Raw genomic sequence first — 19294 nt, forward strand, 5'->3', positions numbered from 1 at the left:
GAAGTGCTCCTAGAAGCGGAGTGCTCATACAATAGAAACATCATGTAAGACCACCTTCTTCGGGCCATGATGTCAGGTTTTCTCTTACCTCAGTGAACAAATAGGACACTTGTCTTTTGAAATAATAGAAAGCAATCAGTGTGCAAAACTGTACAATACCAAATGGTTAAAGGAGATTAAATTATTATAGTATCATTGCATTGACAAGTTAGTTAACTTGGCTTTTTCTTACTTTAATCTTGTAATGTGTAAATAAAAGTTCTGAAGTAGAAGCAGCACAATTTGCTTAGGTAAACTGTTACGTACAAATAGGTAAAAATGTGTACGTGTATCAGTCCTTTGAAAAATATCATGGAAAAATTAATTTTTTTGGTTCTGTAGTGCCAGGAACTGGATTTAATGGTTTCTTGTGGGGATTGTAGGGGTGGTTGGTGGGAAACAGGAAGCTAATAACAATGAGTACAAGAAATAAGAAAATGTTCTAAAATTGATTGTAGTGGTAATTGTACAGTTTTTTGTATAATTCTTAATAACTATTGAATTGTTTGATGTGAATTGTTACATGTCAATAAAACTTAAAAATTTTTGTTGTTCTGCAGTGTATTTATCCATTTTCTCTTTAATTCTCTTCCTAGTAATGAAGCAAAATCAGACGGAAGAAGCAATTTGATACCAACCATCAAATTTCGGCACTGTTCTTTGTTAAGAAATCGACGCTGCACTATTGCGTACTTGTAAGCTGCTGTGATTTTACTTGTAGTAGCAGGAAACAAAGAAGAGTTTTCCATGGGGTTTCTCAATTAAGTTTCTGGTTGATAGCAACAGATCTCAGATTTATTTATCTCTGTGGTTATGCATGGAGCCCTGGTAGCATGGTTACTTGTTGGGCTGTGATCTACATGGTCCACAGTTCAAAACCACTAGTAGTTCCGAGGGGAAAAGGCCGTGTTTCTATTCCTGTAAATAATTACAATCTCGGAAACCCACAGGGGTTTGCTATGAGTCAGCATTGGCTTGATGGAAGTGAGAGTGTTTTCAGTGTTTATGCGCTGGACTGTTAACCAGAAACAGCATTTCAAAACCACCAGCTGTTCTGCGGGGAAAAGATGAGGCTTTCTACTCTTAAAAAAGAGTTACAATCTCGGAAACTCACTGGTGCGCTTCTATCCTGTCCTTACAGTGTCAGTATGAGTCAAACAACTCCATGTGGCAGTGAGTTATTTCTTTTAAGTTTGATTTAATGTAAGCATTTTAATTTCGTTTTTCCAGTTTAAAATTTGTATTGTAAAAGATTGCACTATTCTTGAAAGCAGAGAGAATAATATAGTGAAGCTCCTGGAGTTGTCTTATAAATTTAACAATACATTTTCCATAATTTATGACATATGTATGTTAGGCTACTTAAAACTAAGTACTAAACATCAGATAACATTTTACCACTATATACTTTAGGATACATGTCTAAGAAATAAGGGCCTTTCTGATCTTTTTCCACATTACTGCTGTGTCACCATCACAGTTACGACAATGAACAGTGCTAGGGGCATCAGCCCAGTTCCTATTCCCGATTTCTGGTAGTCCCAAAGATGTCTTCTTAGAGTAGATCTATTTGCATCAGAATCTTAAAAAAAAAAAAATCCACAAATGACAGTTTAGTTGATAAGATCCTTGAGTCCTTACTGATAGAACAATGTCTGATTTCCTGCTTGTTTGTATGCTAATACTCTCTCAATGTCCTAGGTATGACCGGTTACTGCGGATTCGTGCACTTAGGTGGGAATATGGCAGTGTGTTGCCTAATGTTTTACGATTTCACATGTCTGCTGAAGAAGTAAGTTAGCACTTTTTCAAGTTAATGATTTTGGGAAAATACTGAGATCCTGGCTTTTTTTTTTCTACAATGATGTTTACTGGTATTTCTCTGTTTTCTGTAAATTTTCTATATTTTGTTTGTGAGAATGTGTAGAGGTAAATATAAACTACTAACTCAGCAGTTTGTATATATAATTTATTGACACATACTTTTTGAATTAAGCAACCATTCTTACCATACTTTTCTGAGTTATTCCTCACTAGCATAAACTTACTACTCCAAGATTCCTAGCTAATCTTTTGAGTTGCTATCATTTGATCCATGATTTGATCACCTTTTCAGCAATAAGTTTTCAGCGTTTTTTAAGCAGTTAGTACTTACTGCGATAGGCATGGGAAGTATAAAACCAAACTCATTACTCTCAAGTCGATTGTGACTAAAACTGCCTCAGAGGTTTATAAGGCTATACATTATTTTTGTTTTGAACTGTCTTATTTGGCACATAATCCATATACACTATCAATCTTTATGGAAACCAACTGCCATATTTTTCTCTTACAGAGTAGCTAAGTGGATTCAAATTGCCAACCTTTCCATTAATAGTGACAAATGTAGCAACTGCCACTGGGGTACCCTCCTGGAAGGGAGTAGTAGTAACTAATTCTAGTGCTACAGGGAAAACTGACAAACAATGAAAAAAGGAGTTTCTTTTATTTATTAGTGATTCATCAGTGGAGTTGAAAAGCCGACATTATTCTTAGGAGATATGTAGTTTTCTAGTCAGCATGAATAAATATTCAGAATAAGATGAGTATTTGTCACTGAAGGTAGGGTGCTAGACCAGTATTTCAAGATAGAACATTAGAGTCAGAACACTTGGTTTCAACTCCTGACACTGCTTTCTAATCTTGGGCAAGTAACCTCATTGCTCTGTGTTCACTCCTTTATTTACAAAATGGGGTCATAGTGTGTCCTACTACAGCCTTGGTTCTCAACCTTCCTAATGCCACGACCCTTGAATAGAGTTCCTCATGTTGTGGTGATCCCCAATCTTAAAATCATTTTTGTTGCTACTTCATAACTGTAATTTTGCTACTGTTGTGAATTATAATGTAAACATCTGATATGTAGGATATATTTTTAGTTTACAAATTGAACATATTTAAAGCATAGTGATTAATCACAAAAATAGGTAATTATATCTTGTGAAATACTGATTTCTAATTATAAATAAATGAAATTTTGTCTTGAAGCATGGTGTAGCATGAGTAACAGTCTTAATATAACAATAGTGAACTACATTGCTACATTTTGCGACAGTGTGCGTAAAAAGCCAGAAGGTTGAGATAGTTTCTTTCTCACTAGATCAGAAATTCTCCAGACAGTCTTTGCAAGAGCACAAGATCATCTTCCACAACAAATCTACTTCTTTATTTAGACTTGATAACAAACAAGCTGGAAAACCCTGTTTCACAAAGATAAGTTGTTGGAAATGGAAGAAAAAGGTGCAACACAGTCTCCGACAGAACAGGACCTGACTGCAAACACTTGATCCAGAATTTTGTAACTGGCATTGTAGAGAAATCAGTTCTCGCTGCATCGCTGTTAGTTCAATAAACGTCTCTTGTGCTATCTCAGGAACATCTTCAACTTTGACTGTAAATGGACTTCTGGCAAGTGCAAATGAGGTGTCGGGTAGATTTGGAAAGTACGATGAAATTTCATCTGCAAGCATATGCAAGTGTTCTTTCACAGAAATTGTAATCCTTTTGTCTGGTTCAGTGTCATGTTCTTCAAAGAAAACAGATAGGGTAGGCATGTAAATTTTATTTTCTTTTTATTATTTTTTTGGTAAATTTTATTTTCATCCAATTTTTTCCCCCAAAGCTGATGTTTCCTTTGGAATGATCAGATATTTTCAGATAAATCAAGGCATGTTGCATTTTGTCCTTGCAGTAATAAATTGTAACTCATTCAAGATGGCAAAGATGGCAATCAAACTATTTTCTGTATCTCACTTTTATCGCTGCAAAATGCTTTGAACTGCGGTCATGTTTTCTGATAAAAAACGTTTTGAGTTCATCACCATGCTCAAAAACACCTTTTAAAACTTTTCCTCTGGACAACCGCCTCACTTCAGTTGCGAAAGCAGTAGACTGTTTAAAGTGCTCGCCTTTACAAAATTGACAGAATTTATGATGCTTCTCATTACTTCTTGTAACTCTTTTGGCCGTGTATTTGTTGCTAATATTTTCTGAGGAGTTATACAGTGAGTTCCGGTGACTTTCGGTGACTCAGTACCAAACGTTGAAATTCAGATTGACATCCTAGCATAGTGGAGCATCATCTGCAAACACCACAAACCTTTTCCCAAGAGATCTTATGCTCTTTCAGAATGAACCAACTATCAAATACATCACGTGTAGTAGTTGCCATTTTAAGAGGTTTGCAAAAAAAGAAACTCATATTTAAAGTCGCCATCATTAATATGCCTCAGGTAAACAGTAACTGTGAACAGTTTGCAACGTCTGTAGATTCATCACGCTGGATGCTAAATATTGGAAGTGGAGCAGATTTACTTTCCTGGATTATCTGATCAAGAATATCAGCAGCCTTGTCTGCTATTCTTCTGCAGGCAGTGTCATTTGATAAGAAAATTGCGCTCAATTTTGTAACAAATTCATCTCTGATCATAACTCGAACAATTTACTGGCCCCTGGCAACAGTGAATCCTCAGCAATGGTGTAGGGTTTCATAGCGCTGGTGATTCTGAGTGCCACCAAATATGAAACTTCAATGACTGCTACGTTTTGTTTGTGGTACTTGCCACCAGTGTCAAGTCTGGCTTTCTTGAGTTTATCATCAGCTTTGCTTTTAAAATAGTTGGTATCCTTGCCAGCAAAGCTCGGATATTTGCTATCAAAATGGCATATTAGTTTGTTCAGCTTCATAGATTCAACTAATAGAACTTCACAACAAGTAAGACATTGTAGTTTCTCAGTTCCTGCTGTCATTGAAGTAAAACCATACCATAAAAAATCCTCACTATCTTTTCTTAACGTTCTTCTACATGATCCATTGTCATGGGATGGTTGGCTAATGAAAATAATATATAACCATAGCTTTAATAATACAAAAGATGGCTCTCCCTCCTCCACCACTGCCACCTCCTCCTGCTGTTCCTGCAGCTGCCTGTGTGCTCGTTTGGTGCGGACCTGGTACCTCTTTTGAGAAGACTTCAGCATTCACCCTGGCCAACAAAAAACTCAAGGGAGGAGTCAAGACTGAGAACAATGATCAGATTAACTTGAAGGTGGTAGGGCAGGATGGTTCTGTGGTGCAGATTAAGATTCAGAGGCACACCCACTTAGTAAGCTAATGGAAGCCTATTGTGAACAGGGTTTGTCAATGAGTCAGATCTGATTTGATTCGACAGACAGCCAATCAATGAAACAGACACACCTGCACAGTTGGAAATGGAGGATGAAGATACAATTGATGTGTTCCAGCAGCAGACAGGAGGCATCTTCTAAGGGAGCCTGCTCCTTTCCTCCAGAACTCTCTTCCAGCCGACCAAGAATCCATTCTCGATTAGAAAACCACAGTTTGATTCCACCACCTCCTGACAACTACAGTATAGTTTTCTCTTTATTTCATTTCCCCTTCCTCATTCCTTTATTGTACACAAAGTAACTGGTGCATGTACACAAGCATATTAAATTTTTCCCTTTGTTTATTTATTCGTTTACTAAATCACCAATGGTATGTTTTGATCAACATCAGGTGGAGATGGGATGGGGAAAACACTGGTTCTGTGAAAGCTCCCCTTCTCCATCAGTGGCTTGCTCATTCAGCTTCTCTCTTTGTATTTCAGTAGGTTATTTTGCTCTCACTGTTTAACAAAAACAAAAAAAATGACATGAAAAAAATCCTTGCATGCCTTGTTCGATTGAAGAATTTTTATGTTTTTCATTTATCATTGTAAAACCAAGGACAGTTTTATAACATTTTTGTATGTAGCTATTACATGTAGGGCAATCTGTCTTTAAGTAGGCGTAAATTACTCTCAATGAAGCCTAGATAGTTTTCCCTTCAAGTCAAGCGCCTTGTTTAAATTTCTTATTTAAAAAAAAATAGTACTAAAGATGATACATGGCACAATTTAGTCAATACAGTTTATTAAAATTTCCTATGATTTAACATTCTCTATGTTGTGTTTTTACATACCTGTTACTATCACAAGGAGCAGTATTCACATCAACCACAGCTGAATATAAAAAGACCAATCAGCATCCAGATAAAGTTCCCATGGTACAGATATCGATTTTTTGCAGTAGTTTATGATTTTACCCAGAAATAATAATTCATGAAGTGTCATTTACCACCAATACTGCTGCTTTTAACACTGTCGCTGCTTTTAACACAGTAGCTGCTTTTAACACAGCAGCTGCTCTCTACGCATGTGTGACTTGTCCACATAAACACATTGTGGTGCCAACCCTGTCACATCCACCTTTATTTGTACAAGTTGAATGTGATGGGGTTGTCTGATTATGTCCTTACGCTGCGTACACGTATGTGGGCAGACCCTCCTGGAGATGGATAGAGGAGCAGTGACTTGGTTCCTAAGACCATTGGAAATACATGTTTTCCAATGGTCTTAAGTGACTCCTGTGAAAGGGTCCTTTGACCCCAAAAGAGGTCGTAACCCACAGGTTGAGAACTGCTGTATTAACAGGGTTGTTACAGGATGATTAAGGCTGCCCATTTGGAACATAGCATAGAACGGAATGTGATCAATGCTGTTATTGTGTGAGTTTGGTATAGTATATCACTTATGAAAGAAAGTGTTAGTCTGGGTTGACTAGAGGAACAGTCATACACTCATGTGTATAAGAACTTTATATAAAAGAGCAATTATATATTGAGAAAACATCTCAGCCCAGTTCAGATCAAGTTCATAAGTCCGATATTAGCCTATATGTTCGGTACTAGTCGATAAATTCCTCTTTAGATTCACAGTATATGTAATGATGCCAAATGCAGGAATATCGCAGGCCAGTGGGTAGAAGGTCTTGTGGATCCAGTGGCAGTGTATGCATTTCAGTGTTGGCACGGGTCTCCTCCAGCTCTCTGACTGTCTCAGCGCAGAAAAGGAAGGCAGAGAGACTGGGTTTGATCTCCATTGAGCTACTTATTTCTGTCATGCCTCAAAATGAGGTCATCAAGCTGCAATTTTATTGACAGGCTGACAGGATATAATGTAATTGCCACGGCATGTATTCAGTAAATTTGCCATGAGTTTTATAAACAATTTACTTGCTAACTGCATTTAAAAAATTTAACTTGAGTTTAATTGACATAATTCATATACCACACAACCCAGTGGTTTAAATATATTAAAAAGAGCTGTGCAGTTATGATCTCCATCAATTTTAGAACATTTTCTTCAGTCTTAAACTCACCATTTGCCCCAGCCTGCCCTGTCCTAACCCAAAGAAACTGAATCCATTTATAGTCTTCACAGTAACTAAGTCCTATCCTAGATTTTATTTAAAGAAAATCATATGCGTATGGATTGTGATAAGAGTTGTATGAGCCCCTAATAAAATGTAAAACACAAAATAAAAAAAAAACACCTAACTATCCTAAGTCATCATGGCAAAATATTGAATGCTCAATAAACCACTGAAAACTCCAAAAAAAAAGAAAGAAAATCATATGCAAAAAAACAGCCCTCAATCCAAAAGAAAATATAAAAACTAGAACAAATTTAAAAGGGACCAAAAGAGAGAAAAACAATAACGTTAAAAATTATCTGTGTTAATCTACTTTCCAATGCACTCAGTGTATAACAAGACTATTTCCATTCTTTGTTCATGGTCTAAGGAGATTCACTGGAGGCTTAATCTGTGTGGGAACTGTGCAAATGGAGTTTGGGCTTCCACTGTCATCCGCAGTCTGCTCAGGTTTTAATCTCTAATACCATTGCCTCCTCTGATCTTGAATTGCTAAGTACATTTCCATGCTTTATTTTTATTCTGTTCATGTTCTGGAGAAAGAAACAAAGTACCTCAGCTTCTTGAGGGAACTACTAAATAATTACGTTACCAGTTAATTTTTCAGGTTCTTTTTCCATGGTCTTTGTGCCGGAATCTTACATTAAGTGGACTTGAGGGGTGCCTCTTTATTATGGTGAAATGAACAGAACATGTTCTTTCTCTAATAACAATAGCTATAGTATTTTTTTAAAAACATAGAGTGTTTAAGAGTAATAGTTCTTGTAGGATTTTATCTTAAAATTTAAGTAACCAATAGATGAGGATTTTATTTTAAACATAAATACATGAACTTGTCGTGCATAAACTTTTTTAGTTTAGTACAAGGTAGTCATGACAAGGCACACAAGTAAGACTTCAAGATGCTGATTTTCGAACCAGAAAATTATAATTAAGAATTATAATGTTAGTCTTGAGATTAGATTTCCATACTTTAGACTTCATTTTGACCTTGAGTTCAATGGAAATCCCTTATAGCTGGGGTCCAAATTCGGTGTTAATAGAGTCTCTACAAGGTCTAGTCTATGGAGAGAATCACTGCCTCTGCCTTTTCCTTCTCAGAGCATAAACCGAAATTCAGTTTCTATATGTGAACATTTCACTTTGAACTCACCGATAAGGGATAGGTGATGCCATCTTTAACAAAGATTAGTGTATTATTTTTTTCCATGAAGGTAGACAAATAGTAGTTTACAAGTTAGAGACTCCAAGACACTTTAGAGAGAGATAATCTTATGTCATAATTTCTTTTTTAAAAATCATTTTATTGGGGCTCATACAACTATTATCACAATCCATACATACATACATTAATTGTGTAAAACACCCACTGCCATTGACTTTTAACAATCCTTAAGGATGAGCAAAGTAGAACTGGCTCTTTAGGTTTCTGAAGCTGTATTTCTTTATAGGAGCAGAAATCCCCTTTCTCCCTAGGTGTAACTGGTTGAGTCAAACTGTTGACCTTGGCTTTAGCCAACACATAACCCAATACTAACCAACATAGTAGTGGTGGGTGCCTTCTCGTCAGTTCCGCCTCATAGTGGCCCTGTCTAGATCAGCATGAAGTACTACTGGACTCTGCATCCTCACAATTGTTATGTTTGAACCCATTGTTGAGTTACCGTATCAATTCATCTCCTTGAGTTGTTTTTGTTTTTCCCACTGACTTTGCACTGTACCAAGTATTGTGTCGTTTTCTAAGGACTGGTCTCCTGAAAACATGCCCAAAACTTGTGAGACAAGTCTTGCCATACTCATCTCTAAGGATCAGTCTGGCTGTGATCTTCCGAGACAGATTTGTTTGTTCAGTTAGCAGTCCATGGTACTTTCGGTGCTCTTTGCCTACATGCTAATTCAAAGGCATCTATTCTTTGGTCTTTATTAATTGTTGTCCAACTTTCATATGCTTATGAGGCAATGGAAAATCCCATGGCTAAGGTCAATGGAAAATCCCATGGCATTGCTCAGTCCTCAAAGTGTGACATCCTTGCTCTTCATCACTTTAAAGTAGAATTTCAGAAATCCAAAATATGTTTAGTGAAAGAAATTTGTCACAAAATAATAAATACTGTGTGGATCTATTTAAAGTACAAATAATGAACAGCACTAAACTAGTGTTTTAGGGATGCATTCTTGGGTGATAATGTAAAATTTTCAGAATGGAACAAAATGATAAGTCCCCATTTTGGGGCTGAGGATGTGTTACTCCTTGACCAGGCTGTTTCTTAATAATGTCATTAACCTGTACATCTTTGTTTTGCCTACCTTTCTGTAATTATACATAAATAAGATTCTGAGGAGATTGCAACTAATGTCACAAAACAAAATATATATAAATTATTGTATAAAACATGAGTTTTCTCTGTAAACTTTCACCCTAACCATAATAGACTTTAAAAAATAACAAATGCCTTTTATTATTATTTCCTTCCCCCAGCCCTTTGGCAACTCTTAATCTACTTTTTTACATTTATAGAATTCCGATGACTGACTTTCCTACAAATGCAGTCGTAAAATAATGTGACCTCTTGCGCCACTTTACATGTGATAAAGGTTTACCCTTGTCAGATACAACTTAGAACTGAATTCCAAAGTAAGCCTCACTATCTTCTATTGTGTGCACTCCTCATTTTGCTTGTCCTTCCTTCTCTTTGGGGACATTTGCATTGTCTGCTCAAGCATGTTGTTCCATTCTTATAAAAAGAGTCCGTGCAGTATTTAAAGCGACCATAACTGAATCATGTGTTTTTCGTAGTGTTGTTTCTGGTTGAATGGTTTTTTTAGATCTGTGCTTAGGTCTACTGGTTTGTAAGCTATGTGATAACAAGAATTTTGTCTGTTTTGGTTGAATGCTCCATCCTAAGTGCACAGACAGTTCCTGACTCGTAGAAGACAACCATTAATGTTCGCTATATAAATACAGGAATGCCACACTCATGATCTACATGGGCGTATGTGCTGTTTGAAGTCACGATTACACAATGTTGGCAAGCTTGTTTTCTTTGTCACTTGGTAAAAAGACCATTTTTCTGTTTTCAGATAGAATGGTTCAATTGTTATAAGAAGTCCCTTGCTACTTACATGAGGTCATTGGGAGGAAATGAAGGTTTGGACATAACACAGGATATGAAGCCTCCCCAAAGCTTATATATTGAAGTAAGTTTTACCTCTTGAGAATGGATTTTATTGAATGTGTGGATTATGCTCCTATTATGTAAGAAGGAGATATGAATATAGTTTTGTTAGGTGCCACCAAGTCCTATTCATAGTAACTAGATGTACAACAGAATGAAACACTGCCTTGCCCCGCACCCTCTTCTCAAACATTGCTGTTTGAGCCCATTATTGCAGTCATGGTGTCAATGTGTACCACTGAGAGGCTTCCTCTTTTTGACCATCCAGGGACTTGCCATCCAGATGACATATACACGGAGTCGGCCTCTTTAAGGGGCACTCCCGCTGTAGCTCTTCCAGCATAGCTTTGTTTGCTCTTCTGGCTGTTGATGTTTTGTCAGTGCTTTTCTGCGATATCATAATTCATAGTTATCAATTCACCTCTGTCTTATTCATTGTTCACCTTTCATATACATATTAGGTGATTAAAAAATAGCATGGCTGGGGTCAGATAAACCGAGGACTAGTTTTCATAGTTTTACTGAGATAAAAGGACCCCTGGTGGTACAGTGGTTACACATTGGGTTGCGATCAGCATGGTCCGCAGTTCAAAACCCACAAAAACTCTGTCCCTTGACTCCACCCCTTGAGGGATAAGATGGGGTTCCTGCCAGGTCTAGAGGCCAGGTGTGTGGATTTCTCACCCAATGGGGGGGGGGGTTAAATTAAACCTCTCAAGTCTACTTTGAGATTGGTGCGGGAAGTGCTAGGCTTCTCTTTCCCCCTTGCCCCCTAATTGTGTTGTTTTGCTAACACATTTCCTGCTTGGGGGTGGCAAGGTGAGGAATGTTGAGCAAGGGCTGGTGGAACTGTAGAACAAAGCAAAAGTTAAGCTTGGCTAGTGACTGTCTGCACCAAGCTGACTCTGCAAAGCTGTTCTTCACCAGAGGACAGCAAGCCAAGAGGCTTGGTCAGCTGGGTTAGCTCAGGGACCAGAAAAAATTGGCTATGCCAGGCAGGAGGGACGCTTCCCCAGCGTGTGGACAGCCTATAACAAAGAGGGGAATCTGTTAGTAGTTGCTACTGCTCTCTCAGTTTAAGAAGCTTGGATGTACTTCATATTGAGATTCTCTTCCATGAAGTTTAGGATATCGCTCCTAGTGGACCTTCTCTATAATTGCTGAGAGTTGTCCGAGTTTGTTGTCTGACAGTCATTTTGCTGACTCTGCTGCTCTTTAACACTTTAAAGAAGTCTTTTGCAGCATTTATCTCATGGCTTGATTTCTTCACTAATTCCATGAATGTTGATTATGCATTGAAATAAATGAAATCCGTGTCAATTTATTTTTTTCTCTTTTTATCATTGTGTTTATTGGCCCGAGCATGAGGCTTTTTTTTTCCATCGAGCCATAATCCCTACAGAAAGCTTTAGTCTCAGTTCTTCATTAATGTGTTGAATCCTCTTAGCTTTCCATAAGCAAAGTTGTATCATATGCATATCACAAGGTCTCTGCTTTTACACTGGACATTTTAATACTTTCATATTGAAAGTTACTACCACTAAGGAAGTACTTACCAAGGAGCTTCAAATGTTTCTGGGATTTTTTTCAGTTTTTAAATTCCATATTTGCACACACTTGAAGTCCCTGTCATATAGTTGTCATTTTGTTACTTGTTAAGTGGGTTATCCTCTCTTTGCTCCTCATTTCTTCCAGTAGTACCACGTACTTTGGCGCTTAGTTAATTTTTGGATTTTGAACCATCTTTATTATCCTCTTTTGTATACTTTTGAATATTGAATAAAGAAGACCAAAGAAAAATGTTTGCATTCAACTTAGGTGTTGGCTAAATATGTTAGGTAGCCAGAATAGGGGCCATAAAGGGGGAGTGTTAGTCTGGGTAGACAAGAGAAACAAATTCATAGAAACTCATGTTTATAAGAAAGAGGTTTATATAGAAGAACAACTGAATATTGCGAAAACGTCCCAGCCCAGTCCAGGTCAAGTCCGTGAGCCCAATATTAGCCCATATGTCTGATACCAATCTGTAAAGGCCTCGTCAGACTCACGAAACATGCAATGACTCCGATTGCAGGACGATCTTGAACCAGCGAGTAGAAAGTTTTTGGATCCAGTAGCATTGTAAACATCTCAGCGCTGGCAGGGTTCTTCTCTATGTAGCTTCTCTGGCTCCAGAGGTCTGTTGCATCAGGGTAGGTCCGTGTGGCTTTCCCAGCTACCAGGACGTAGTGCCATGTGTCTTGCCAGTAGAGCATCTCCAAGGAAGTGAGCTGAGAGAGAGAAGCGTCTCCTGTTTAAGGAGGAAATACTGGAGTTCCCAGAATTCTCAGGCGAAGGCAATGCCCACACAGAGGCCTCACTGGCTATCCTGATTGACCAACTAGACTCCACCACTTCACTCTTAATCCTCTCAAGTCCCAAATTGACATCAGATTACATAAGCACCACAAGGGGGTTGTCTCCGCACTAACTGCATAAGGCTAAAGCAAAAGGATTGGAAGAAATCAGGCATCCATTAAATTTTAGAACAATCAAACTGAGCATGCTCAGACAAGAGCTCCCTCCGCCCCGAGGGGAGGTCCACCAGGGCACACAGATTAGGCTCAGTTACATTACCTCACACAGGTGGGCCTAAACTCAAGCCAGTGGAACCAACCAATACCTTCAACCATGCTTCCCCCAGCCGTTGTGGAGAGGAGGGAATAAAGACCCTGCCTTGACTTCCTTCCATTCCAGCATTCTCCACAAGTGGGGGGTGGGAGCCCTTTTGGCCCCTGGGATTTCCTGGTTCCACGTGCTGGGTTACGTGTTCCTGTTCTTTCTATGTGTTTTTTCCCCATTCAGCAGTGAACCCATGTGCAGTTCTGCGGATCCTTGTATGCTTTCTTAAAACAATGTGTATTTTTTGAGGCTGTAATACCTGAAACTTCCCTTTTCCCCATAAAAATCACTTGGATTACAAACCTGCTTCTGCTGTGTGAATTCTTTCAGGTACCTGAATCCAGGAACCTAACACCTTTTTCTCTATATTGCTTCATCTTGCAATCTACTCTCCTTGTATTTCAATCTAAAGGAATGTCTCAACATTCCCTCAGGTTTTATTTGTTTTCTTGAATTTTATCCTCATTTATAAAGGAAAGTTTTGCTGGCTATAGGAATCTTGGATGGCTGTTCATTTCTTTCATTATTTTAAATATGTGACTCTATTACCTCCTGGTTTCCAGGGTTTCTATATATGTAAATTGGTACTTCATTTTATTTGATATTGTCAAGATTTTATCTTTTTTTTAAAGAGTTTGATGATAAGATATTTTGGTGTGGATCTCTCAGGCTTTCTTCTGATTTGGAAATTCTTAAGTGTCATTGATATGTACATTCTTGTCCTTTGTCAAGTTTTGGTAATGTTCTGCTGTTGTCTATTAAGTTTTATTTAGTTACCCTTTGCCCTCTTCTGGGACTTCCATAATATTTGCATTGATTTGCTTGATGGTGTTCCTTGGGATCATGTTTCTTTACTTTTGTTCCTCAGACTCAATAAGCTGTTCTGTTCTTCTGCCAACTCAAATATCCTGTTGAGTTATCCAGTAACGTTGTTTCTCTTATTTGTTAGTGCTAGTAATTGGATTGGCTTCTTTAAATGTAGGAAGACATATCAGAGGGCCGTATTTGACTTTCTCTGGCTTCACTGTTTCCATGAGGCAGAGTTCAGACATGCCTCCATCCTTCATCCTTCAATATCTATTCTGACACCACCCACTCCTCCCTCACACACTGCCTTTCTGTCGGGTTCAATTATCGGTCCCAGTTGGCCTCACAGAACTCACAGACAATATTCACAATTTAGTGGGCTTATTAAGGAAGGTAACTAGTTACCACAAGTCAGCATCAGGAAACAGTAAGTGTACCTCTCCTGTCATCCAGCAGTCATGTCAGTCTTTAGTCCTTAGCCTCTCAGTCACATAGTCCCTTTGCCTCTTTGGGCCAGAAAGGCAGCCCACTGCTCTGCCTCAAAGTATCATAGTCTCAGTATTGCTCCTCTGTTTTATGTCATGGACGCCTTGCCTCAGCTCTGGTCTTGGCCTAGTCCCTCTGTTCTGTCCCATGGTCTCTGTGATGCAGCCTTTGATGCCTCCATCTCAGTCTCTACCACTTCAGACAAAGATCTCAAGTATGTCCCACTAGGGCCTCTTACACCTTGATGGTCCAGCATTTCTCTGTGTTCCTGCTTCTGAGATGGCTTTTCCACATAACCATCCCTCCAAAATGGGATTTTAACCATAGCCATATAGGCTAGAATTGATAATACAATGCATAAGAGATGATTGCTAGATGGGCCTTATTCATTGACTACATCTCTTCATCTCTTTCTTAGGATCCCTGCTGGCATTGTAGGATAGGCATTGATTGGACTGCTAACCATAAGGTTCCAGAACCAAACTCTCTGGTATGGAGTCAATGCTGATTCCTAGGGATCCCCTATGGGTTTCTGAGTAGAAAGCCCAGGCTTTCTCCTACTGGTACTGGTAGTTTTGAACTGTCGACCATGCAGATTGCAACCCAGTGATTAACTGCTGTACCACCAGGGTTCTGAGGTTCTTACGGTTCAAATTTACCAACTGTTGCTCAGGGGAAAGATGAGACTCTTAGTTTCTGTAAGGATTTACAGCCTTGGAAAACCAATATAGGGTCATTGTGAGTTAGAATCAACTAGAGGGCGGTGATAGAATCTCTTTATAGATATTTTAATTTATGTATATATATATTGCTAACCCAGTTTTCTTTTGTTCTTTGGGCCTGTTTTTTTTTCCTAATTGTTTTATTAGGGGCTCATAGAACTCTTATCACAATCCATATATATACGTACATCAATTGTATAAAGCACATCTGTACATTCTTTGCCCTAATCATTTTTTTTACATTTTATTAGGGGCTCATACAATTATTATCACAATCCACACATATACATACATCAATTGTGTAAAGCACATTCCTACATTCTTTGCCCTAATCATTTTGAAAGCATTTGCTCTCCACTTAAGCCCTTTGCATTAGGTCCTCTTTTTTCCCCCCTCCCTCCCTTGCCCCCCCTCCCTCATGAGCCCTTGATAATTTATAGATTGTTATTTTGTCATATCTTTCCCTATCCGGAGTCTCCCTTACCCCCCGCCCCCCACCCTTCTCTGCCGTCCGTCTCCCAGAGAGGAGGTCACATGTCGATCCTTGTAATCAGTTCCCCCTTTCCAACCCACTCACCCTCCACTCTCCCAGCATTGCCCCTCATACCATTGGTCCTGAAGTTATCATCCACCCTGGATTCCCTGTGCTTTCAGCTCCCATATGCACCAGTGTAGAATTAGGATCATGGTAGTTGGGGGGAGGAAGCATCCCGGATCCGGGGGAAAGCTGTGTTCTTTTTTTTTTTTCTTTCTTTTTTTACATTTCATTAGTGGCTCATACAACTCTTATCACAATCCACACATATACATACATCAATTGTATAAAGCACATCCCTACATTCTTTGCCCTAATCACTCTCAAAGCATTTGCTCTTCACTTTAACTTTGCATCAGGTCCTCTTTTTTTTCTCCCCTCCCTCATGTGCCCTTGGTAATTTATACATTGTTATTTTGTCATATCTTTCCCTATCCGGAGTCTCCTTTACCCCCCCCCCCACCCTTCTCTGCCGTCTGTCTCCCAGAGAGGAGGTCACATGTGGATCCTTGTAATCAGTTCCCCCTTTCCAACCCACTCACCCTCCACTCTCCCAGCATTGCCCCTCATACCAATGGTCCTGAAGTTATCATCCACCCTGGATTCCCTGTGCCTCCAGCTCCCATATGCACCAGTGTACAACCTCTGCCCTATCCAGTCCTGCAAGGTAGAATTCGGATCATGGTAGTTGGGGGAGGAAGCATCCAGGATCTGGGAGAAAGCTGTGTTCTTCATCGGTACTGCATCGCACCCTGACTGACCCATCTCCTCTCCTAAACCCCTCTATGAGGGGATCTCCAGTGGCCGACAAATGGGCTTTGAGTCTCCACGCTGCACTTACCCCTTCATTCACTATGGTGTGTGTGTGTGTGTGTGTGTGTTTGTGTGTGTGTGTGTAAAATTAAAAACTTTTATACAATAGCCTATACTCCAGGATAAAGTGTAGCTATCTGCTTTATACTCCTCCTGGATCATTGCAGTATCCCCACTTTGGGAAACACTGCTATAGAGGGACAGGAGTATGGAAATACTTATAGTGCCCTCTCTGCAACAAACTTTGATTCACAGTTTTAAGGTAATAGTGATGTGTGAGCTGAACTATATTAAGCTTATATTTTATAGGTCAAAAATGATTGGATGTTGGCACTTTAATTTCAAGCATCTTAATGTAATCTAACATTCCATCTTCCATAAATTTTGTTTTATTTTTAAAATACTAAATGAAAATTAATTGATTGCTAAGTTACTGTGTAAGCAAAATGAAAGAGCATGAAACTGAATCTTTTAAATGTATTTTTAAGTATTCCTGAGAAACAAGAGATTGGAAGACTTGATTTCCTTTGAAAAACAGTTTGTTCACTCCCTCAATGCATGAATATCTCCTTTTATTAGATTGGAACTCTATGATGCTCACTCTCCCGACACAACGTCTGGAGCCAAAGTGGGTGAACAAGTAAATATGGTGAAGAAAGCTGATGGTGCCCGGTTATCAAAAGAGATAGTGACTGGGGTCTTAAAGGCTTGAAGATAAACAAGCGGCCATCTAGCTCAGAAGCAACAAAGTCCACATGGAAGAACACACCAGCCTGTGTGATCGAGTGGTCCCGAAGGGATCAGTTACCAGGCATCAAAGAACAAAAAATCATATCATTGACTGTACACCTCCATGATAGGATCGCTGAAGACAAATGGGTGCATAAGCAAATGTGGTGAAGAAAGCTGATGGTGCCTGGCTATCAAAAGAGATAGTGTCTGGGGTCTTAAAGGCTTGAAGGTGAAAAAGCGGCCATCTAGCTCAGAAGCAAAAAAGCCCACATGGAATAAGCACACCGGCCAGTGCGATCGCGAGGTGCCAAGGGACCAGGTATAAGGCATCATGCAAAAAAAAAAAGATATGTGTGTATGTATGTGTACATGTGTGTATATGTATATATGTATATGTATATATGTATATATATACCATATTAAATGAAGGGGGAAGTGCAGAGTGGAGACCCAAGGCCCAAGTGTCGGCCAATGGAGATCCCCTCATAGAGGGGTTTAGGAGAGGAGATGGGTTAATTAGGGTGCGAGGTAGTACCGATGAAGAACACAACTTTCCTCCAGATCCTGGATGCTTCCTCCCCCCAACTACCATGATACGAATTCTACCTTGCAGGGCTGGATAGGGCAGAGGCTGTACACTGGTACATATGAGGGCTGGAGGTACAGGGAATCCAAGGTGGATGATACCTTCAGGACCAAGGGTGTGAGGGACGATGCTGGGAGAGTGGAGGGTGAGTGGGTTGGAAAGGGGGTACTGATTACAAGGATCCACATGTGACCTCTTCCCTGGGAGAGGGACAGCAGAGAAGGGGGGTAAGGGAGACTCCGGATAGGGCAAGATATGACAAAATAACGATGTATAAATTACCAAGTGCACACGAGGGAGGGGGGAAAGGGGAGGGAGGGGGAAAAAATAAAAAAGAGGACCTGATGCAAGGGGCTTAAGTGGAGAGCAAATGCCTTGAGAATGATTGGGGCAAGGGAATGTATGGATGTGCTTTATACAATTGATGTATGTATATGTATGGATTGTGATAAGAGTTGTATGAGTCCCTAATAAAATGTAAAAAAGGAAAAGAGAAAAATATGATTAGGGCAAAGACTCTACAGATGTGCTTTATACAATTGATGTATGTATATGTATGAACTGTGATAAGAATTGTATGAGCCCCAATAAATTGTTAAAAAGAAAAACAGTTTGTTTTTAGATGTATGTTCTTTTATCCTGATGGATTATGGGAAGGATCTGGTCAATCTAGTTGAGGTAAAATGCTCTTTTCTTTCTTGTTTGCCACTGTTATGTCCCTCATTTTTATTCCTTCTGATTAATATAGTGCATTGTTTGAGAGGAAAACGTCCAACTATGTAGTCTCCTTTTATCTAAATCCCTGGTTTCCTTATTGGTAATACCATCCATGTATACATTTGCAAAGCTTATGTTTCCCTTCCCGGTGACGTAGGAAATTGAGATCTTTAGGTTTAGGACCACAGTAAATATCTGGGAATAGTAAGGGTCCTAAGTACACAGAGGAGGAAACAGACACATAAAATACAGTACTTTTACTGTTCGGGCATTTATATAATCCCACTTCATGTTATGATCACTGCATATTTTAAAAGGTAATTTGGATAAAATATCTGATTTTCTTTTCAGGTACGGTGTCTAAGAGACTATGGAGAATTTGAAGTTGATGATGGTACCTCTGTGATACTAAGAAAAAACAGCCAGGTATTTATTGTCTTAAGAATGTATACTTTGAACTTCAATAAAAGTATTGAATGAAGAAAATGTTCGAATCAATAGTAAAATAATTACCTTGTGATGACAATTTATAGCACAGGCATTATGTTTAATATAGATCACCTTGTTTTGTACTTTTTGTAAATGTTAAGACTTACAAATATTGAATATACAATGGACTGCAAAAAGTGGGAAAATTCCATTCTGTGATTCCATTTATCTACCATGTGTTCTAAGCAATGTACTAGTAAAATTTTTATCTATTAATTACAAACAGATATAATTTTTA

At 38.9% G+C, this 19294-nt stretch overlaps 1 long non-coding RNA gene across 1 annotated transcript; it reads left to right on the forward strand.

The window, feature by feature from the left end:
- The first annotated feature begins 650 nt into the window (after positions 1-650).
- On the forward strand, positions 651-18990 carry LOC142436458 (uncharacterized). Its single transcript, XR_012781955.1, has 4 exons — positions 651-734; positions 1741-1831; positions 10414-10530; positions 18919-18990. It is a non-coding gene; the product is annotated as an uncharacterized LOC142436458 (long non-coding RNA).
- The last annotated feature ends 304 nt before the right edge of the window (positions 18991-19294 follow it).

Source organism: Tenrec ecaudatus, unplaced genomic scaffold, assembly GCF_050624435.1.
Source record: "Tenrec ecaudatus isolate mTenEca1 unplaced genomic scaffold, mTenEca1.hap1 Scaffold_297, whole genome shotgun sequence".
NCBI lineage: Eukaryota > Metazoa > Chordata > Mammalia > Afrosoricida > Tenrecidae > Tenrec > Tenrec ecaudatus.